General features: G+C 42.6%; 2 long non-coding RNA genes across 5 annotated transcripts in view; one reads left to right on the top strand and one right to left on the bottom strand.

Annotated features, from left to right (window-relative positions):
* Positions 1 to 16,901, top strand: part of LOC307204306 — a 351,053-nt gene that overhangs the window by 212,762 nt on the left and 121,390 nt on the right. The window lies entirely within an intron of this gene.
* Positions 4,644 to 16,432, bottom strand: LOC307204289. 4 transcript variants are annotated; one of them, XR_013833560.1, is made up of 3 exons: positions 16,037 to 16,432; positions 14,534 to 14,620; positions 4,644 to 4,777 (listed from the first exon to the last, which is right to left on the bottom strand). It is a non-coding gene; the product is annotated as an uncharacterized lncRNA (long non-coding RNA). The 4 variants fall into 4 exon arrangements; XR_013833561.1 differs by lacking the exon at positions 16,037 to 16,432 and adding an exon at positions 15,850 to 15,885; XR_013833562.1 differs by lacking the exon at positions 4,644 to 4,777 and adding an exon at positions 7,573 to 8,117.

Here is a 16,901-nt window from a genome sequence, read left to right on the forward strand (position 1 = left end):
ATGCTTTTGCCTAGCTGGAATATGTGCTAATGCCTCTCGCTTGCTGGATGGAAGGAGAAGAGTAAAGCCTCTGATTTCTGCATTGCTGGAATGTAGCCTACTCTGTAAGAACTTGTGGCCACATACATTTTGCCTCTGGCCCTGACCACCACTGGCATGAGGTTCTCAGCAGGTTGTCCTTGAGGGAATGCAGACCTTGGGTTAAAAAATGGTTCTCTACTTGTGTTCTGGGGCAGGCATGGCTTTTGTTTGTGTGATGCAATAAGCCTGTTCCATTTGCAGTAAAGAAGGGCCTTAGGAAAGCTGAGATGCCATACGGCCCAGGTATGCGTGGCATCTTATTCACATTAACTAAATGAAAAATATGGCTTCTCCTGAGGATCTGAAAACCCAGGCTCAGTCGTACAGGAGAATGCAGTCTTGAAGGTAAGCCAAGTTGTTGAGGGCGCTATAGATCATAACTAGCACTTGGAACGGTGCCCAGAAATGGATTGGTAGGAGCCAGCTATGTTGCTGCAACACAGGAGTTTACTTGCAAGATCACCTTACCCCGTACATGCGCACTCAACCGCTTCAAACTGCAGAGCTGGCACTGTTACAGGTGCCACATAATATTCATTCAGCACTTATAAGAGACTGATCTTCCAGTGTGCACAAACTTTGGAACACGCTGCCTATTGACATTAGGCAGGCTCCTTCATTGTACTCTTTTTGACGCCCGCTGGAAGCATCCTTTAACATGGTTTTAGCTTATTGCTTCTTTCAGTTCTTTTTGGAATATTTTAAATACTTGTTTTTGACTGACAGTTTTGTTCTTTTATTCTTTTAAAAAAACAATTTATTACAATCAAGCAGCAGATAAATGTTGTGAAATAAAACTAACAAACAAGCTTCCCAGTTCCAGTCAATATTCTGGCTGCAGATTTAGAACCAAATAAAGTTTCTAGATACAGTGGTACCTCGGATTACATATGCTTCAGGTTACATATGCTTCAAGTTACAGACTCCGCTAACCCAGAAATAGTGCTTCAGGTTAAGAACTTTGCTTCAGGATGAGAACAGAAATCGTGCTCCGGCAGCACAGCAGCAGCAGGAGGCCCCATTAGCTAAAGTGGTGCTTCAGGTTAAGAACAGTTTCAGGTTAAGTACGGACCTCCGGAACAAATTACGTATTTAACCCGAGGTACCACCGTACTACAGGAACGCAGGTGGCGCTGTGGGTTAAACCACAGAGCCTAGGACTTGCCGATCAGAAGGTCGGCGGTTCGAATCCCTGCGACGGGGTGAACTCCCGTTGCTTGGTCCCAGCTCCTGCCAACCTAGCAGTTCGAAAGCGCGTCAAAGTGCAAGTAGATAAATAGGTACTGCTCCAGCGAGAAGGTAAACGGCGTTTCCGTGCGCTGCTCTGGTTCGCCAGAAGTGGCTTAGTCATGCTGGCCACATGACCCGGAAGCTGTACGCCGGCTCCCTCGGCCAATAAAGCGAGATGAGCGCCGCAACCCCAGAGTCGGTCATGACTGGACCTAATGGTCAGGGGTCCCTTTACCTTTACCACTGTACTACATCTAGATACTAGATCTAGATACCTAGATACTAAGGTTGCCTTACCTAGAGCATGTTGCAGTAGATCAAACAAGATGTCATTAAAGCATGTACCACAGCTGTGCAGTTGCTGTCATCAAGGCAGGGCAGGACAGAACTGTACAGCTTACCTGGCTTTGCTTACCTGGTTGCTGATTACTGAGAGGGGTGAGGTGGCAGGGAGGTCAGCATGGTGTGGCTGCAGCGGCAGAGCCAATCTGATGCTGAGACACATCCCATGGCACGTTCCATGGTTTAGAACAGTGTTTCCCAGACTTGGGTCTCCAGCTCTTTCTGGACTACAATTCCCATCATCCCTGTCCACTGGCCCTGCTAGCTAGGGATGATGGGAGTTGTAGTCCCCCCCCCCAAAAAAACAAAAAAAAACCAGCCAGAGATCCAAGTTTGGGAAACACTGGTTTAGAAGCACTCAGAATCACGTTTTGGGTGCACGGTTAGTGGTGGCAAAACCTTTTAAGCTTCTGAGTAATGTAACCACTCTGGTGTTAATACCTGTCTCTGGATTCTACTAGCTTTTAATTACAGTATTTCTATATCAACTATGTAACTGCATACTTGCCCACTAAATTTAACAGCCAGGTATAAGGCATAATTGAGCCTAGTGTGCGAGATTTTTAAAAAGGCTTTTTGCAGACATTTAAGAGATGAACGACTTAGCAATGGAAGAATTCCACCAAAAACAGAGCACCTTTCCAACCACATGTTCTGTGTTATACTTGTCTAAATTTCCTATTTAGAGTGAATAACTGGAAACACTCTGTCAGTATCCCCGATCACAACAGCTGTAGTATGTTTTTGAATGACCCACATTTCTCAAATAAGAATAGGCTGTTTGAATGAATCACCATAGTGTTATGTTAGGCCAAGCTGAAAAGAATTCTCACAAACCTACAGAAAGCTTACACCTGAAGAGTGCTATTTTGCCAGAAAAATGACACCTGAACGTAACTATTCTATATATTTGAAATCCAAGGAAATGTGAACTTGATACACTGAGTTAGTAATAAAAAAAATGTAGACGTCCATAGGCAAACTGCGCCACACAATCCTATGCATTTTTACTCAAAGTGTGTCCAACTTTGTTCATTGTGGCTAACTCCCAATAGAAGTATGCGCAAGATTGCAACTTCAGAGACGTTTGGACTGCAGAAACTTGCACAGCAGTAGCTAGAGGAAAGAAATTCAAACTGAGCAACCAAGAGTCAAATCCCTGTTTAAGTGGGCTGCAAAATTTAATCACTAGGTTAAACAGTAGTCAACTGATTAAACTGTTGATGATGATGCTTAAGTACCCATTTCTGGTGTTAGTACAGTTCTCATGTATTATGTAACAAGGGGGACCTGAAACAAAAAGTTGGGGTCACATCCACACCATACACCATAGGTAGGCAAACTAAGGCCTGGGGGCTGGATCCAGCCCAATCGCCTTCTAAATCCGGCCCGCGAACAGTCCGGGAATAAGTGTGTTTTTACATGAGTAGAATGTGTCCTTTTATTTAAAATGCATCTGTGGGTTATTTGTGGGGCCTGCCTGGCGTTTTTACATTAGAATGTGTGCTTTTATTTAAAATGCACCTCTGGGTTATTTGTGGGGCATAGGAATTCATTCATATATATTTTTCAAAATATAGTCCAGCCCTCCACAAGGTCTGAGGGACAGTGGACCAGCCCCCTGCTGAAAAAGTTTGCTGACCCCTGCCATACACTGAAAGGACATGTAAAACCCATGTCTTCCTCCAAGAATCCTAAGAACTGTAGTTTATTAAGTGTGCTGTGAATTATAGCTCTGTGTGGCATAAACGACAGTTACCATGATTCTTTGGGGGAAGCTATGTGCTTTAAATGCTTGTTCAATGTATGGTGTGGATGTGACTGTACTGTGAAGTACTCCCTGTTCAGAATGACAGCTACTATTTAATTACCCCTTCTGCCTTGTTTTCAGGCACCACCACCAGTCAGCATTCCACGGCCACTGAGCATGCTCAGTGCTCACTGGGCTTCCTTCCCCACTTTGGAGGGCCCGCCCCTCAATTATTTTGGGGGAGCTTCTGCAAACGACCACCACATGGAATCTGTTGACTCCTCCCTCTTCAGGGTGGATGTGGCTGTTTTGGCTAGATAACACTTGCAACCTGAACATCTGAAACACAGAGCATTAAAAATAAAAAGGGCTGTTTCTTCTAGCAACAAGTGATTATTTTCATTTATAACACTGTCAAGTCAATCTTTGCAATGTTTACTCGGAGGTAAGCCTCCATGTTCAGTCAGGCTTGCTCCTAGTGTATTATTTTTGAAAAGACTCCTAACTGAGGCATTTGGTGGAACACATGTTTTTTAGAAGGAAGACCTGAATCTAAAAGAACAAGAGAAAATGAATTAGTGTTGTTCCAAGGACTTTTGCACAAGCGCTAGTGGAAGACGTCTTGCAGTGCACATGCACAATGTGTCAGGGATTGTGAATAAGGAAGATACAGATTGTAGCCATGTTAAAGACTTAAGAAAGCACTTGTCCAGTCATGCACAGGCGTTTGCACAAACAGATGAACTTCTCTAGATCCAGCGTCACTTTTATGATTCGCAGCACACTTCTTCTACCCCTTCCAAGAGAAGAAGAGGCTTTCTATTAGAATAGGGAGGGAATCCAATCCACAGCATCCATTCCACTGACTGGTTAAAATGAGGTGATTTGTTACCCAACTGAGCAACAATCTTACGAGGAGGCCTTAGGCAAAGTATTTTCTCTCAGCATCAGTTTACCATCTATAAAATGGGAGCAAATTATTTTGTAACATAGCACTGAGGATAGTGTTACATATGGGCCCAAACTCCTCTGAACTAATTGATCCTATGGAAGTGATAAACAATAATAATGCAGATAAAACGACTATTTGTTTCTCGTTTGGCATAAACAGCTACATATAACTGTGTCTTTTTCATTGACCCATAACACCTTATCCTACCCTCTGGATATATTTTTTTCTGAACAACTAGAGTAACTTTATAACAAAAACAACAGCTTGCCAAACAGGTTGCATTCATTTTATTTAGAATAAATGAATTTGCAAATCCATTTAAGACAGTGGAGTATTTCTGCTGATAACATTTGCTGAGAGGCTCATAGCCCAGAGTTCCTGTCACACCATCGATGGCATGGATGGTTATTATTTTCAGTTTGCTGCAAAAAATAAAAATAAAAAATGCTTCAAGGACCCCATTAGCTTGTGACAGCTTTGAATAGCCAGTGGTTTCGCTGGTTTCTTTTCATTTGACATTGTTAAACATTTATTTAACATTGTCAGCCTGGTGCACAGATCTTGTCTCTAGTGGGCCTAAAGACTACCTTATTTTCTTCTCTCTCTCTCTCTCTCTCTCTCTCTCTCTCTCTCTCACTGGTTCAGAGGTTGTTGCTGTAATCACATTGGCTATGGGCCTAAAGCAAGCTGTGTAACTCAGTGACAGTTGCAATCCATACACTAGAAAAGGACAAAGAACCAATACATTTGAAAACTGCAACAATGAATGGAACTGGTGACAAGGGATTTTTATTTTTAAATGATTTTGCACAGATAGTTGAATGGAGAGCGGTGGTTTAAATTGTGCATTTAGAAAACACCCTTTTCATTAAGAACCAAGTTGCAATGATTGGGCACGTCTGGCTATTACTGCATTGCTATCAAGTTTCAATACACTTCAGTATTTGCCTTTTCCTGGCATGAGGAATGTAACTGCTGCACTTGACTAAGCCCTCGTTCAGTAAAGCACCAGGACAGGAAAAAACAACAACTCCTGATCAGCCAAACCTGCTTGACTTTAACATGTACGTATACCTGAAGGCATGTTTTCAAATGACAGGAAATGTCTAATCACAAAAAAATCCTGTTATTTGTCTTATTTACACAGGACCGATTTTCCCCCTTTTGTTTTACAGTGGTACCTCGGGTTACATACACTTCAGGTTACATACGCTTCGGGTTACAGACTCCGCTAACCCAGAAATATTACCTCAGGTTAAGAACTTTGCTTCAGGATGAGAACAGAAATCGTGCTCCGGCGGCGCGGCCACATTAGCTAAAGTGGTGCTTCAGGTTAAGAACAGTTTCAGGTTACGAACGGACCTCCGGAATGAATTAAGTACTTAACCTGACGTACCAATGTACATAAACAATATACTTTTAAAAGATCGCACTAACAGCTTCGGCCTTTGCAGAATTAGGCATTTCAGTGGGCTCAGGTACACCTAACGCTGTACAGGAGGAAGCTGTAAGGAAAAATAGAAAGGGGGAAAATAAACTATGGCTACAATTCTAATGTTTCTTGGAGGGCTCTAGAGAGGGGTCCTTAATCAGAAGGGAGATGTGACTTCATGATAGCTCTTCCTGGACACAACTCGGCAGCTGTTGTCCTACTGCATAGAAATGTCTATGTCAGTAAAGGCCTGCCTGGAGATCAGGGGAAAGGTTCCCATTCCAGCAGTTCCCCAAAATGTGGGTAGGTGGGAGATGGGGAACGGGGACAAACACCAGTAGTGGAGCTGGCATATGTATTTTCCTATTTTTCCTGTCACTGATTCCAATGCAGTTTTTATTTTACTTGAAAATACCCATGTTTAATTTTAAAAAGTTACTCTTTCCGGGCACTGTACAAAAATGGAACTACAAAATAATGAGTAAGAATAAAATCCAAAGCTTTCCAATATAGCCAGCAGTAAAAAAAAAAAAAAAAGTTTGAAACCATAACAGTCAGCATTGCCCAAGCCAACAAATGAAAAGTTGAACAACATGTGTCAGAACTACAGCAGCACCAGCACATTCCTTTTATTAGGAAGGAAATTGTTTTAAGGAAGAGGGGGATAAACGGAACAGGAAACTGAAGAACAACAAAAATCTTCCCATTGCACTGCTGACGCAGCCCAGCAGGACATTCAAAGACAGCTTATACAACTTTTGTCAGTCCCCCCTTTTAAAATTGCACATCTTACCTAAGAGCATCTAGATTAAAACATGATACTTTTAAAGAAATGGTAATCTCAATGTCCTCAACACTTTGTCTGCCGATCAAGCAGCTGTTTAAGGCACAGGGGCAGTTTTACCAGGGTCAGTTGGCAACCCAAGGTGGCAGCAGACATTGGTAGCACTGCTTCTATTTTTGTAGCATAGTTGCTGGGCTGTCCTCTCTTGATGCCCTTATCCCTTTAAATTGCAGCCCACATGGATTCCATGTGTCAAGCATGCTGATTCATCAAACATGACACTATCAGGTCATTCATTCTGGTAGTACCCTCAGACCAGTTCTATGCAAATTTGCTACGACGTTAATCCATCCTGGATTTCTTTCCAGGTATGTATGCAAAGGATTTATGCTTATGTCAGACTGCCACTTTTTATTCATACAAATGACAGATAATTCTGCAGAAATCTTCCAGCAGTACCAGATTTAGAGCAGTGTGGGTGGTTCCCACAAAATAAAATAATAATACTAATACCTGTATTATATGGGTACCTATTGAGAAGATCCATAAAAAAGCAACTGTACAAAAATGAATTATTGTGAAAATAACAAATATTTTGGGTGTGCCAATTTTTGGTGTCACTCAGGGCACCATATTATCAAAGTCTGTCCCGCCTTCCAGCCCCTCAAATCGACCCAGTTACTGAGATGACCTACCAGCCCTCTTCTCTGGGTACACCACACTATCAAAAGGTGAGGTTGCTGGCAAGCAAGGAGGGGGTGTTTGGGGCTGCTGTCCCCATTGGCCAAGGGAGGTTTGACAGCACATTCTTCCTCAAGGAAGCGGAGACCACGATCCAAGAAGCCAACTCCTTCCTGAAGACACCACCTGTGCAGCCAGTGGTTTATCTCAAGTATTTTCCTCTCTTTTCTTGGGCTACAACTTTCAAGGAGGAATGATGAAAAGACTACCAGTGCCCCAAGTCTCTTCAGCTCCCTGCCCAGTGTCTCATTGTCCCTTGCTGTGTTGCAGTCTATGTGTGGCAGTATCATTGTACCCGCATGGATCAGAAATAAGGGGTAGTGGTCAGTGGGCTTTATAAGACTTGGCAACTTCTCCAGCACATCGTGAATCGTTGCACCCGGAAGACAGCAGACCTCCTGTGACATCCTGTTTCCTCCACAGACTACTGCCTCTGTTCCCCTCAGAAGGGAGTCACCTATCACCACTACTCGTCTCCTCCTCTTCTGAGGAGTAGCAGGAATCATTCTATGGGCTGTGCCTTCCAAAGGCTGCCTGGAGTGTTCTGAGATCTGCTTCCGTTGTTCTCAAGTCTTCCCCTCTTGTTTATTGCAGCTTATTTTGATATTGTTGGGATAAGTCACAAAGGCCGGAAACTTATGCTTTGAGTGCTTCCTACTCCTTCCTCCCAGTTTGTCATCTCTAGGCTGCAATTCCCTTTTTCTAACGTCGTTGCCACAGAAGGTAGCAAGTACATTATCCTCCATGGTCAGTTGCCTTGGATCTGATCAACACATCCTTTTGCCATCACCATGCATTCTCTTTTCTTTTAGCAAAAAAGAAGGGAATGTTTCTAAATATTTTGCGAATTGCTTTAAAGCTCGCCCCCCCCCCATAAAAACAAAAATGTTAAAGCAATGGGTATCAAATTGCTTCTTCCCTCCTCCAATCTTGGTTATACCTTCTTCGTGAAAAAAATAAAACAAACCCACGTCATTTGTGACTTTATTAACGGTGTCCCTAAACAGCCTTCCTTATATAAGTCCTCCCACCTTGCTACAGGTGCATTGTTTCCCTCAAAGAACTGTCTCTGTAAATAGTTTTCCCCCAATTGCATACATCCTCATTCATTTCTCTTGATCTAATTACATCTTTATTGTGCCATAAACGTTCCTAAATGGACATTTTCGGTTTTAGAAAACCTAAAAATATTTAAATTATTTGAGTGCTTTCTAGGCATGGGTCCAAACCGTTTTCCATTTGCCCTACCGGTTTGCCCAGGAATACCTGCTTTTTTCTGTGGAAAGTAATGCCCAGCGACTCTACTTTGCCACTCCAAGGTTTGGCTACTCTGCCAGTACAACCATTAAAAATATGAGAGAGATGACACTAATACCAACCGGCTCCTTTAGATGGAAGATGAATGACAATTTGTTCAGAGATCAGGAGATTGTTGAGAAGGCCCAAAAAGCCTTGAAGGACTATTTTGAGATAAACATGAACACTACGGTGGAAAAAAGAACTATCTGGGATGCAAGTAAGGCTGTAATGAGGGGGTTCTTGATACAACAGAATGCTGTAAAGAAAAGGAGACAAAATGAGAGGAAAGATAAGATATTGGAGAAAATCAAAGAATTGGAGAAGAAGTTAAGATCAAATCCGAAGTCACAGCCGATCCTGAGAGAAATCAAATTTCATCAAGCACAATATTCTAAATTGATAAACCAGGAAATAGAGTGGAAGATTAAATTAATGAAACAAAAAACTTTTGAATCGGCAAATAAATGTGGGAAACTGCTAGCTTGGCAGTTGAAGAGGAGACAAAAATTAAATACAGTTACAAATTTAGAAATTGAAGGAAGAAATATTCAGAACCCGGTGGAGATCAGAAAGTGCTTCCAGAGATATTTCAAAAGATTATATACTCAAGGGCCGCAAGATGAGGTTGAGATTAAACAATTCTTGGAAAAAAATGGACTTAAAAAATTGTCACAAGAAAATAGATCAATCCTGAATTGCAAAATAACACGACAAGAGATTGAACAAGCCATTCAGAACATGCAATTGGGCAAATCTCCAGGGCCAGATGGGCTGACCTCCAAGTATTACAAGATATTAAAAGACTATTTGATACAACCACTGACGGAGGTCAGCAATGAAATTATGGAGGGGAAGAAGGCGCCGGAATCGTGGAAAGAAGCTTTTATCACATTGATACCAAAATCGGAAGCTGAAAAGACACAACTTAAGAACTATCGTCCCATCTCTCTTTTAAATGTGGATTATAAAATATTTGCAGACATCTTGGCAAATAGACTCAAAAAAGTATTAAATGAAGTAATTCATAAAGACCAGGCAGGCTTTCTCCCAGGTAGACACTTGTTTGCTAACACAAGGAATATCATTGACATTTTGGAACTTTTGCAAATAGATATAAATACAAAAGCAGTGTTAATTTTTATAGACGCGGAGAAGGCCTTTGACAATATTTCTTGGAAATTTATGAAGGGAAATTTAAAAGAAATGGGAGTGGGACGGGGTTTTGAGAATGGGATTGATGCAATATATTCAGAACAATAAGCTAAATTGATAGTTAACAATGTGGTTACAGAAGAGTTTAAAATTGAAAAAGGAACACGACAAGGTTGCCCCATTTCCCCTCTGCTATTTATTTCGGTTCTGGAGGTGCTCTTGAACATGATCAGAGGGGACCGGTTGGTGGAAGGAATCCAGGTCGGAACGAAACAATACAAACTTAAAGCTTTTGCAGATGACCTAGTTTTGACTCTGCAGGAGCCAGAATCTAGTACGAAAAGAGTGTTACAATTGATTCAAGACTTTGGTCGGGTGGCGGGATTTAAATTAAACAAACAGAAAACTAAGGTGTTGGGGAAAAATTTGACAGATACAGAGTCGGAACGGTTTCAGAGAGAGACAGAACTAACTGTGGTTAAAAAAGTAAAGTACCTAGGGGTAAATATAACAGCAAAAAATCTGAGTCTTTTTAAGGATAACTATGAAAAATGTTGGTCTGAAATTAAAAGAGACTTAGGCAGTTGGACAAAATTGAAACTTTCTTTGTTAGGCCGAATTGCTGCTATTAAGATGAATGTATTGTCAAAAATGTTGTTTTTGTTTCAAACATTACAGATTGTGGACAAGACGGAGTGCTTCCGGAAGTGGCAGAGAGACATCTCTAAGTTTGTCTGGCAGGGCAAAAAGCCCAGAATTAAGTTTAAGATATTAACTGACGCGAAAGAAAGAGGGGGCTTTGCCCTGCCAGACTTAAAGTTGTACTATGAGGCCGCAGCTTTCTGCTGGCTAAAAGACTGGCTACTTCTCGAGGACACTGACGTTCTGGATTTGGAAGGTTTTAACAATGCTTTTGGATGGCATGCATACTTATGGTATGATAAAGTTAAGATCAATAAGGCCTTTAAGAATCATATTGTCAGAAAAGCAGTGTTTAATGTCTGGACAAAATATAAAGACTTATTGGAAAATAAAACTCCAAGGTGGCTTTCACCGCTGGAAGCTAAGGCCCGAAAAAAACCCAATATGGAGGCCAAATGGCCAAAATATTGGGAAATACTAGAAAAAGATGGAGACAATTGGAAATTGCAGAGTTTTGAGAAAATGAAGGATAAAGTGCGAGACTGGTTACACTATGCTCAGATTAAAGAAGTTTTTAAAAATGACAAAAAGTTAGGGTTCCAGGTGGAGAAATCGAAATTGGAAACAGAACTGTTAGAACCCAAGACTAAGGTACTTTCAAGAATGTATAACTCGCTGTTAAAATGGAACACACAAGATGAAATGGTTAAATCAGCTATGATAAAGTGGGCACAGGATATTGGGTACAACATTATGTTTGAGGACTGGGAAAGGTTGTGGACCACTGGGTTGAACTTCACTGCATGTAATGCTTGGAAGGAAAATGTAATGAAAATGATATATAGATGGTACATGACCCCAGTCAAGCTTGCAAAGATATACCATGTGTCTGATAATAAATGTTGGAAGTGTAAAGAAGCTGAAGGAACATTCTTTCACCTCTGGTGGACTTGCCCTAGAGTGAAGGTTTTCTGGGAAATGATTTATAATGAACTGAAAAAGGTATTTAAGTATACTTTCCCCAAGAAACCAGAGGCCTTCCTCCTGGGTATTGTCGGCCAGAGGGTGATAAAGAAGGACAGAACTTTTTTTCTGTATGCAACAACGGCAGCAAGGATACTCATCGCTAAGCATTGGAAAACCCAAGATTTACCCACACTGGAAGAATGGCAGATGCAACTGATAGACTATATGGAATTGGCTGAGATGACCGGCAGAATCCGAGACCTGGGAGAGGAGAGGGTTGAAGAAGACTGGAAGAAATTTAGGATTTATCTACAAAAACACTGTAATTTAGTTGGATGTTAAGAAGGATGCCAGATCATAAACAATTGAGCACCATTAAATTAGATGTAATCTGGATGATAAATGAGATTGAGGAAATATAAATTTTTTGGAGAATTATTAGACTAAACTAAATGAATGAGACTTAAGAATGTAAACAAGTTGATAAATTGCTGGAAAAAGTTTTACAATGATGTAAGTGGGAGCGGGGGACGTGAGGGAGTCCAAAGAAGCTTTGAAAATATGTTATGATACATGTCATATTGTCTATTATTTTTGCATTTTTTGTATCTAAAAAACCTCAATAAATATTTAAAAAAAAATAAAAATAAAAATATGAGAGAGAAAAGCAGAAGACAAAGGTTTACCAAGAGATCTGTCATCGTACATCAACCAGAGAATGAACAGTGGCAGACAGATTGCTCCTCGCACCATCCCTGCCAGCAAGGACCATCAGAAGCCAAGTAAGATCACGGGTCCATTTAGCTCAGCATTGTCAACAATGACTAGAAGTGGCTAGTGTCAGAGAGGAGTCTTTTCCTAGCTCTATTTGAAGATACCAGGGATTGAATCTAGGACTTTTCATATGCAAAATATGTGTTCAACCACTGAGCTATACCCCACCTAGAAAGAACATACAGCCTCAACTGCCAAATGCAAGGAGGTGTGTTTTGGATGCTATGTTGTATATGTCTGCTTTGGGGGGTGTGGCTTTCTCTCTTTCATCCTTTCTTCCATACTTTCCATCAGTCTGTAATCACTGGATTGAATGGTCAGTATAAATCTTTAAAACAAATAATAATTAAAAATCCCCTAAGTGCGCAAGTGATGGCAGAGAACTATGTAAACTATACTGAGCTGGAAGGGTAAGATAATACATATGAGACATTGTGGAAGACTCTGGATGACTGTGTGGTGCAAAGATTTTACAAGATATAGTGGTACCTCAGGTTAAGTACTTAATTCGTTCCGGAGGTCCGTACTTAACCTGAAACTGTTCTTAACCTAAAGCACCACTTTAGCTAATGGGGCCTCCAGTTGCCGCCGCGCCGCCAGAGCACAATTTCTGTTCTCATCCTGAAGCAAAGTTCTTAACCCGAGATACTATTTCTGGGTTAGCGGAGTCTGTAACCTGAAGCGTCTGTAACCCGAGGTACCACTGTATGCGTATTTCCGGTTTTTACAGTCAGTGGGAGAGGCCCTCCAAAGGGAGCGACAACTAAGGTGGGGGGAGTTGCCAGAATCATGGCACAGGAAGAAAGGTTTAAATCCACACATCCCCAATAGTTCCTGATACTAATCGCTTCTCTGTGTCTGCTGCTTCTGTTTGAAGTGATGCATTTAACCATCTGCTGCAAGAGTCTTATGTTATGAGTTTGTCATGTCTGACATAGATGTTATTGCAAGTATTATTGGTTTTTTAATGCTTAGTCAAGATATTTATGTTCTGGCAAGCTTTTGGCCTGCTGAGCTTAAGAATTTTGGTGGAGGCTACTCTATGGTGTGGTATTTTTTACCTTGGTAACTTTTAGTGTTTTATTTGATGATGATGATTAGGGAGTGCAATTTTTAATTTTTAGCAAGCCATCCTGAGTATTGTGATTTCAACTAAAGGGTAAATAAATAAATACATATATAAATGTCAATTTACTTTTAAACATCAGTTGTTCAGAATCATTTGCAGAAATTAGTGTATCTAGTCAATAATGCAGTTCCTCCCTTTCCCAACACATAGATCTGGTAGAAATCTGTTTATGAGATTTGTTAGAAAACCAATTTAGTTTAAGTACACACTTCTGTTATGCCCAGAAAGTATTTTCTCCATCTGACATTTATATGTGGATTCTCATTTAGAAATTAACAAGATCAGATATTGCTGAAGTGCTAATATAAGCAGCTCAGTCCAGCTAAATCCGTTATTAGCAGGATCTGGGCAATGACCTCTGTTTTGCCAGCCAAAGGATTGTGACTACAGAAAATGAGAAGGAATGCTAAGGCTGCAAGTCTGCATATAGTTAGGATCCTTAAATCTCATCAAGTTCACTGGGAGTTTAGGAGCTAAACTATGTGTTGGATTGCAGCCATTAATCAATATGGTAAACAATCATTGTAAGTGTCCCTTTCATTTGGAGACATTCTACTAATGAGTCCTGTCAGTACAAGGATTTCCACTTGTGAAATGGGACTTTATTCCCTATCCTCCTTCTCTACCCCATGCCCTCCTCAAATCTGTTCCAGAGGGCTGGAGGAACCCCTAGAACAGTTCTAAAAGGTGAATGGGGGAAGAGAGAACAACATTCTGTGACACAAGCAGAAATCTTTGTGATGATGAAACAATTGCCTTAGCACTATCTTGGAATCAACCCACTGTTCCTTAGCCTGAAGCTGTCTGCTGCTTTACTTTACCAGTGGAATTAATTTCATGGCAGGCTTTCTTAGATTGGTGGGCATACTTACTCCAAGATGATTGTAGGTTTCGTCAAGGAAACTAATGACAGATACTGTCCTGAAGGCCGAGGATCTCTCACTAACGTTTGCAATGTGACAGCAGTCAAGAGTTTGCAGAAACTGACACCGCACTGGGAGTTGTGGCGTTTGTGACCATAGTTTGTATTAAGTGGTCTGTGCTGCGGAATGTGTGCAGATCTCTTTCTGGCTGTCTGAATGGCTAATTTAAGGATGTCTTCAGGTGGAAACTTCATGATTGGTGTGCAGGAATAAGGTTGCCAGCAACATTGTAAGGATGTCTTGTCAGTGTTGCTATGTAGGTGCTTGCTTTTGCAGCTTTTGTTTCCCTTCACCACATGCTTAAGCCACTGCACAGTTTACAACCTGCAGTCTTACCCTCTGCAGAGTTTGCCCAATGAGATGAAGAGGATTAGGAGGGGCCAGTTCTTCACAGGAAGGGGCTGTGCAGTTCCATCTTCACACCTGAAAGGCTGAGGGAATTCTTTAAGAGTGATGTAAATTCCAAAGGGACATAAAAGGAGGAGGCGGAGGAGGGGAGGGATCAAAGGCAAGTGTGGCTGATCAGTATCAATGTGCCTCCCAAGTGCATTATGAAAGTAGCAACAGTTTCGGGATGCTATTACAGTGGTACCTCAGGTTAAGTACTTAATTTGTTCTGGAGGTCTATACTTAACCTGAAACTGTTCTTAACCTGAAGCACCACTTTAGCTAATGGGGCCTCCTGCTGCCGCCGGAGCACGATTTCTGTTCTCATCCCGAAGCAAAGTTCTTAACCTGAAGCACTATTTCTGGGTTAGCAGTCTGTAACCTGAAGCGTATGTAACCTGAAGCGTATGTAACCTGAGGTACCACTGTATATCCTACACACACTTATAAGGACTCCAGTTCCCCAGTGTAATAGGACTTACTTCTGACTTATGCTGCCCCCATTACCACCGTCACAAAAAAGTTTTGTCAACAAAAGCAATGAGACAGGCCAGATTATAGGAGTGTCTTAAGAATTCACTTAAGCCTCTTTGGTACTGCCTTTCTTGCAAAGATGGTACATCGGATGCTGCTTTTGGGATTCCTGGTGCGACACAAGGAAGCAGCATCTGAAGCACAATGGAACAACTTAATGTCACCCTTTTGCTATGTGCTGATGATTCAAATGTGTTGAAACCACAGATTGGGGCTGCCACTTTGAAGGGACCCTTGTATGAAACGACTGCCGCATTGTGAACATGCAACTGATTAACGCAGCTACCACTCTTGCAACTGCTACATTTAAATTAACAATTTCATCCCTTTATAAAATCTAACAATTACCAGAGGGGTAGCCAGGTTAATAACCTGCTGCAGTACAAACAATAGTTTAGTGGCACCTTAAACAGCTAAGATTGCCACCTTAACTAGTGGAGGGTGGGGGGAGGCAAAGAAATATCGGTGAACAACTACTGCAACGCTGGCAAGAGAGGAATGCATGCCTAAGGAATCAAATCCTCGCAGGGAGAAAGGATGTAATCACAACAAGGCCTTGCTCCCCCTTTCCCCGCCAGAAAAAAGGGCAGGATTTTCACAGGATTCAGACCTTAGGTGGGTTATTGCAATCACCCCCACATATTCCTCTCTTCAATAGGTGCAACAATGCAAAGCTTTTTTCTCTTTCTTTCTTTCTTTCTTTCTTTCTTTCAAAGCAATGCACCTTTTACCGTAAGGCTGCGAACGCGAAGCGAGTCCGCCGCGCGGAGTTCTAGAACGGAGCGTGCGTAAGCAGCAGCGCGCCTCGTGCCCAGAGGGTGCTAAAAGCGGAGCGCGTCAGCCCTTCCTTTGCAGAAGAGGAAGAGGCGGCGGCCACGGGGAAAGCCAACTTCGCGGGACGGAGGGAAACGCACGCGCCTTGCACCGTGCAGGCTCCAACTGCTTCCCTCTCTTCTGCAGCGGGGCTGGCTCTCGGGCCCTCGCGCCGAACTCTCCTCGCTCCCCTCCCCGCGCGTGTGGCCTTGTGCACAACTCCGCGTATCCCTCCGCGGTGCGCGTGCGAGACACTCGCAACTCTTTGAAAATAAGCGAGCGAGGGAACTACTTTCGGGAAACTATTTTTGCACGGCGGGCTGGGAATGTGGTCATTTAGCCCCTTCCCCTCCCTCCTGCTCCTTGGAAGTAGCCCAGCCAAAAAAGAAGAAAAAAGAGCGACTCCTTAGGAGAGGCATGAGAGACTTCAGGGCCTCGGTAGCAAGAGCCTCTTTCTTTCTAGGCACGGCGTGGCAAAGCAAACCACCCGAGAACCAACTTGGTTTTGCTCCATTGGGAGGAACCCGCTTCCTCGGGTGACCAGCCAGTCTCGAGCAGAAAGACAGCTTTGCGTGGCCTCCATAATAAAATCCCTTTGCGCCACAACCCGGGGTTTTTATTGTGCAAACTTGAGGAACATTCCCGATATTTGCTTATTTATTTATTTGAGGGGCGGCGAATGAGCAGCCAAAGGAAACACCCCCCCCCCGCCGCCGCCGGCCTTGAAGCGCGCGAAGGAAAAGCAAGTTTGTGCTTTTGGGCTTCCCAGAGGGGAGGGAATCGGGGCCCTTGGCAGCCGTGTTCCTCCGAGTGCAGGGGCTCGGGGCGCCAGCCGCGTGCAAAGAGCAGCGCGAGGGAAGGCGACGTAGCCTGCCTGTGGGAGGGGGGCGCTTCTCCACCCTTCCCCAGCCCCGTGGCAAAAAAAGAAAAAGTTCTGCGCCCTTCGGCGGCTCCTTCGGACGGAGGCGCT

The sequence above is a fragment of the Podarcis cretensis genome (assembly GCF_951804945.1).
Source record: "Podarcis cretensis genome assembly, chromosome: 1".
NCBI classification, from domain to species: Eukaryota; Metazoa; Chordata; class Lepidosauria; order Squamata; family Lacertidae; genus Podarcis; species Podarcis cretensis.